The sequence below is a fragment of the Mandrillus leucophaeus genome, unplaced genomic scaffold (genome assembly GCF_000951045.1).
Source record: "Mandrillus leucophaeus isolate KB7577 unplaced genomic scaffold, Mleu.le_1.0 Scaffold248, whole genome shotgun sequence".
NCBI lineage: Eukaryota > Metazoa > Chordata > Mammalia > Primates > Cercopithecidae > Mandrillus > Mandrillus leucophaeus.
In genome coordinates, this window is record NW_012102565.1 from 1,246,302 (window position 1) to 1,253,012 (window position 6,711).

The window sequence follows — 6,711 nt, forward strand, 5'->3', positions numbered from 1 at the left end:
AAAAAAAAAAAAAACTTTCAACCTTTTGTGAGTGGTGGCTAGCACTAAGAGAAGCCAAGAAGGCCTGGGGCAAATGTCAAGAACACAAGGTGGTGGGGTGCCTGACCACCCCCAAAAGCTGCACACCAATCCTCTACCCCATGCGAATCTTTGAGCCTCTGGCACTTTGTATCTGAGCTGAAGAAGTCTTGGTGGAAACTGTCTCCAGTGGGTAGGTGATGGAGAACCCTCCCTCTTCAGGTGAAGAGTCTGGGCATCTGGCTGCACTATCCTCCAAGTGGCATCCAAAACCTAAACTGGGAACGTGGGTCCTGACCTGGTGGACACCACCACCTGGTGACAGAATACCGGGCGCATTCCATTCAGATGAGGAAGATGAAGGAGATTGCATCAGAAAGTGCCATCGGTCAGTGATCAATTCCACCACTTCACCCTCAAGTTCCTTCTGCCCTACTAGTCCTGCCATGCCAGCATGAACCACACTTTGCTAACAAGAGACCCAATACCTTCTCTAGGTGCAGAGTCCTCTCCACCCCCAAGACAGTCCAGATAAACTCCTTAGGAACAACAACAAAAAAAAATTAAAAACTTTTGTTCATCAAAGGACATAGTCAAGAGATAGAGAGAGGCCCGGCACATTTGAGAGGCTGACGTGGGAGGATCTCTTGAGGCCAGGAGTACAAGACCAGCCAGGGCAACAAAGCAAAACCCTGTCTCTACAAAAAATAACAATATTGGCCGGGTGCAGTGGCTCACGCCTATAATCCCAACACTTTGGGAGGCTGAGGCGGGTGGGAGGTCAAGAGATCAAGACCAACCTGGCCAACGTGGTGAAACACCGTCTCTACTGAAAACACAAAACGTAGCTGGGTGTGGTGGTGCATGCCTGCAGTCCCAGCTACTCAGGAGGCTGAGGCAGGAGAATCGCTTGAACCCAGGAGGCAGAGGTCGCAGTAAGCCAAGATCGCACCACTGCACTCCAGCCTGGTGACAGAACGAGACTCTGTCTCAAAATAAATAAATAAATAAAATAACAATATTAGCTGGGCGTGGTGGTGTGCACCTGTGGTATGGTCCCAGCTACTCAGGAGGCTGAGGCAAGAGGATCACTTGAGCCTAGGAGATCAAGACTGCAGTGAGCCATGATCACACACCACTGCACTCCAGCCTAGGTAACAGAGTAAGACCCCGTCTCAAAACAAGCAAACAAACAAACAAAAAAGAAATGAAAACCTACAAAATGGGAGAAAATATCTGCAAATCATATATCTGATTAGATTTAATATCCAGAATATACAAAGTACTTCTATAACTCAATAATAAGAAAACCCAATTTAAAAATGGGCAAATGACTCAGATGGACAGCTCTCCAAATATACAAATGGACAAGCAGCACATGAAAATACGCTCAATATCATTAGCCATTAGGGAAATGCAAATCAAAACCACAATGAGCCATGGATGGTGGCCCACACTTGCAGTCCCAGCCCAGGAGTTCAAGGCTGCAGTGACCTCTGATTGTGCTCATGCACTCCAGACTGGGTGGCAGAGTGGGACTCTACCTCTAAAAAATAATAATTTCTAAAACACAATGAGATACCAACTCATACCTATTTATTATAGTTGGCTGTAATAAATTTTTTTTTAGAGATGGGGTCTTGCTATGTTGCCCAGCTGATCTTAAACTCCTGGCCTCAAGCAATCCTCCTGACTTAGCCTCCCAAAGTAGTGGGATTACAGGCATGAGCCATTACACCTCACCAAATGTTTTCTTTGGGGAGTGGGGAAGTGGGAGAACAGGGTCTTGCTCTGTGCCCAGGCTAGAGTTCTGTGGCATGACCACAGCTCACTGCAACCTCAAGCTCCTGGGCTCAAGCAATCCTACTGTCCTAGCATTCCAAATAGGCAGGACCACAGGCATGTGTCACCACTCCTAATTTTTTTTTTTTTTTTCTGTAGAGACAAAGTCTCATTGTGTTGCTGAAGCTGATAATCCTCCTAATTTGGCCTCTTAAAGTGCTGGGATTACAGGAGTGAGGCACCATGACTGACCGATAATAATTTTTTAAAAAATAGAGACAGTAAAAAAAAATAGAGACACACCTGTAATCTCAACACTATGGGAGGCTGAGGCAGCAGGATCGCTCGAGGCCAGGACTTCGAGACCAGCTTGGGCAACACAGCAAGACCCTGTCTCTATAAAAAATAGAAAAAATTAGCCTAGCATGGTGGTGCATACCGGTTGTCCCAGCTACTCAGGAGCGTGAGCTGAGAGGATTGCTTTAAGCCCCGGAGGTTGAGGCTGCAGTGAGCTGTGATTGCACCACTGCACTACAAACTGACACCTTGTCTCAAAAACAAACAAACAAACAAAAAAGGTGTGGTCACTGTGGGAATTTATCACTTCCTGAAAAAGCTAGACGGAATTCCCATATAACCCAGCAATTACACTCCCAGGTATACAGGCAAAAGAATTATAAACAGGTGTAACCACAGGACCAGTTCAATCTGGTTCAGCTTTTTTTTTTTTTTTTGAGATGGAGTTTTGTTCTTCTAGCCCAGGTTGGACTGCAAAGGCGGGGTTTTGGCTCACTGCAACCTCCGGCTCCTGAGTTCAAGCGATTTTCCTGCCTCAGTCTCCCAAGCTGGGATTACAGGCACCCACCCATGCGTGGCTAATTTTTTTGTGTTTTTAGTAGAGATGGGGTTTCACCCTGTTGGCCAGGCTCATCTTGAACTCCTGACCTCAGGTGATCCACCCACCTCAGTCTCCCCAAGTGCTGGGATTACAAGTGTGAGCCACCGCGCCCAGCCTGGTTCAACTTTTATCAGTAACAAAATGATGAGTTGTTTTTCAGTTATAATAGATCCCCAGGCTGCAAGTCATGTAACCTGAGCATGCCCAGATGAACCAAGCGTGCCTAATAACTGACCCTGGTGTCGGTGGGAACACAAAAGTCAACCATAGGCATGACTTAAGCACTTAAATGGAGAAATGGACACCAAATTAGGAAGCATGGGGCGTCCTGTTTTGCTGCAATATGAACTCAAAGATCCAGCATTGCCTCTTTGCATGACCCAAACAGATCATGCCTTGTTGTATTTTCCCATCTCCCTCATAGTTGCTCTTTGCCTATAAAACCTGCCCCCAGATTCCATCTCGGGGAGACAAATTTGAGTGTTGCCTCTGGTTTCCCTGCTGGTCGACCTTACAATAAAGCCTTTTCTCAAAAGCTGATGACATAGTATTGGCTTCTATGTGTGTCTAGCAGTGAGCCCATTGCTTGGTAACACAATTGGCTCAAACATTTATAAGTCAATGTTCATTGCAACATTATTCAAAATAGCAACAAAGCAGAAATAACCCAAGTGTTCATAAACAGATGAATGAATAAACAAAATGTGGTATATACATACAATGGAATATTATTCAACCATAAAAAGAAATGAAGTTCTGGCCAGGTGTGGTGGCTCACGCCTGTAATCCCAGCACTTTGGGAAGTCGAGGTGGGTGGATCACTTGAGGTCAGGAGTTCAAGACCAGCCTGGCCAACACAGTGAAACCCAATTGCTACTAAAAATACAAAAAATTAACTGGGTGTGGTGGCAGGCGCCTATAATCCCAGTTACTTGGGAGACTGAGGCAGGAGAATTGCTTGAATCTAGGAGGCAGAGGTTGCAGTGAGCTGAGATGGCACACTGCACTCCAGCCTGGGCAACAAGAACAAAACACCATCTCTAAATAAATAAATAAGTAAATATAAAATAAAATAGCCAGGCATGGTGGGGCGTGCCTGTAGTCCCAGCTACTTGGGAGGCCGAGGCATCAGAATTACTTGAACCTGGGTGGCGCAGGCTGCAGTGAGCTGAGATGGTGCCACTGTCCTCCAGCCTGAAACTGAGGGAGATCGTGTCTCAAAAATAAAATAAAATAAAAAGAAATGAAGTTCTGGGCCAATGCTACAACATGGATAAACCTTGACAACCCCATGCTCAATGAAACAAGGTGGACACAAAAAGACATATACGGTATGATTCCACTGACATAAGGTAATTGAGTAACCAAATGTATAGAGACCATATAATAGAGGTTACCAAAGCAGAGAAGGACAGGAGGAGAGGGGGAAATAGGAAGTTATTGCTTAATGGTTACAGAGTTTCTGTTTCAGGTGATGAAAAAGTTTTGGAAATAGAGTGATGATGGTTGCACAATATTGTGAATGTAATTAATGCCACTGAATTATACACCTAAAAATGGTTAAAATGGCATTAAAAAAAAAAATACAGTATCTTGCTCTCTGGTCCAGGCTGGAGTGCAGTGGTACAATCATAGCTCACTGCAGCCTCAATCTCTCAGGCTGAAGAGATCCTCCTCCTGCCTCAGCCTCCTACAATTAGCTGAGACTACAGGTGAGTGCCACTACACCTGGCTAATTTTCTTGATTTTTAGTAGAAATGAGATCTTGCTGTGCTCTCCAGGCTGATCTGGAACTCCTGAGCTCAAGTGATCATCCCGCCTCCACCTCCCAAAGTGCTGGGATTACAAGTGTGAGCCATTGCACCCAGCTGCAAATTTTTAGTACATACATTTTTACCGTATTACAAAAAAAAAAAAAAGGAAAAAAGAATACTGAAGTTTATACCCTGGTCTCTTACCTTCTTCCAGTCTCTAGATCCTTGTCACATACATTAGCCTAAGTTTGTTCTATCATAAGCACTTATACGCCCCCTTTTTGGGTGTGTGTGTTTGTTTTTTGAGACGGAGTTTCTCGCTCTTGTTGCCCAGGTTGGAGTACAATGGCATGATCTCGGCTCACTGCAATCTCCACCTCCCGGGTTCTAGCGACTCTCCTGCCTCAGCCTCCTGAGTAGCTGGGATTACCAGCTACTGCGCCACCACGCCCAGCTAATTTTTGTATTTTTAGTAGAGATGGGGTTTCACCATGTTGGTCAGGCTGGTCTCGAACTCCCAACCTTAGGTGATCCGCCCGTCTCCGCCTCCCAAAGTGCTGGGATTACAGGTATGAGCCACCACACCCGGCCTATACTCCCCATTTAAAACACAAAAAAACACCTCTTTGACTTTTCCCTTTTATAAGTCGCTTTAAGTCTATATCATACCCACCTGTGGGTGGCATAGCTTTGGTCTGAATACTGGCCCAACTGAGATATCTGTGTTCTCTATCGGACTATCGTGCTTGATGGATCGCTGTTCCTCGTCACCCCAATATCTGCTGCTGTGTGCCACATGACAAAATCCTTGTCTTTAAGTAGTTATCTTCTTGGGAAAATATATTCAGGAGAACATTCAAGACAGTCTGCAACAGCGTTTCCCGAATGTCAGTTATTTGGATACTGCCTTCCTATACTAGTATCTACAATGGTTAACATCTTCTTTAAATAGAACCATTTATTGGAAAAAATTTTTAATGTAAATAAGAAAACCAGTATTACCTGCCACAAATAACAAAGATAAACTGTCCAAAATAATGAATACAAAGCAGTTTAAGGTCTAGCTTTATATAATAATATTGCCCACTGAAAGCTTTGAGCCTAAAGTCTGATCTCTGTCTAAAAGGGAAAGAAGAAAAAGTGAGGTTAAAGACATGAATATGAAATGAGGTTTTCTCCTGGCCGTAAGACTGAACAAGTGCAAGGGACTTTCTCAATATGTGAGTGAATATAATTTGCGATATTATTTAATCAATTCTGAGATACTTTTCCCCCAATTTTATTACTTTTATTATTATTATTATTATTATTATTTTGAGACTGATTCTCACTCTGTCGCCCAGGCTGGAATGCAGTGACGCGATCTCGGCTCACTGTAACTTCTCCCTCCCGGGTTCAAGCTATTCTCCTGCCTCAGCCTCCCGAGTTGCTAGGATTACAGGCGCCCGCCACCACGCCCGGCCTTTTAAAATTTTTGGTAGAGACTGGGTTTTGCCCTGTTGGCCAGGCTGGTCTCGAACTCCTGACCTCAAGTGATCCGCCCGCTTCGGTCTCCCAAAGTGCTGGGATTACAGGCTTGAGCCACCGCGCCCGGCCTTTCCCCAAATTTTAATACTTTAAAATAGGGAACATCTTACAATCAACAGGTTGTGACAGGTTAATTAGCCGCGTTTTATCTTTGATAGGTAGCTCTAAAGTCAAGACAACTCGGGCAAGATCCCGGGCAAGATTCCAGCACTGTCTATTGTCATTTGTAGACCGGGGACAGGAATACCTATCTCACAGGCTGTTACACAATAGCGCCGGTGAAGCACTTGTCACAAAGCCTGACCCAGGACAATCTCAAAAACGGAGATTCTGTTATTTAAATTGTTTATTTTTGTGCGCTAAGTTTCACATCAACCCAACTGTCTCTTGATAGGTTCCTACCAGGCACTAGAGATATGTTTTAGAAATTACTTATGATCGTAGAAGCCGCTGGAAGTCCATACACTCAATCTCATCGCTCTAGCGGAGCAAACAGCTGCGCTCCCGCCGGCCCAAGCTTCCGCAACTGCGTAGTCGGCGCTGTGACGTGCGGCGCGGCTCTGTGACGCCACGAATCGGTTCACTGTAAGAGGGGAGGGCCTTCTTCTCCAGGGGAGGGCTACGTGTTGACGCCATACGCCAGGGCGGGGCCGAGAGTTTAGAGCCCCGGAGTGGGGTGTCGGCGCCTCATTCGGGTGGAGCTGAGCCGGAGACAGGTAACCTTGCGCTGTC

At 45.4% G+C, this 6,711-nt stretch overlaps 1 protein-coding gene across 1 annotated transcript in view; it reads left to right on the forward strand.

Moving 5' to 3' along the window:
• Positions 1-6,542: 6,542 nt before the first annotated feature.
• Positions 6,543-6,711, forward strand: part of OGDH (oxoglutarate (alpha-ketoglutarate) dehydrogenase (lipoamide)) — a 94,136-nt gene continuing 93,967 nt past the window's right edge. The window contains exon 1 of the mRNA XM_011983287.1: positions 6,543-6,695. The gene's annotated coding sequence lies outside the window, so the exon portion shown is untranslated. The remainder of the gene's footprint in view (positions 6,696-6,711) is intronic.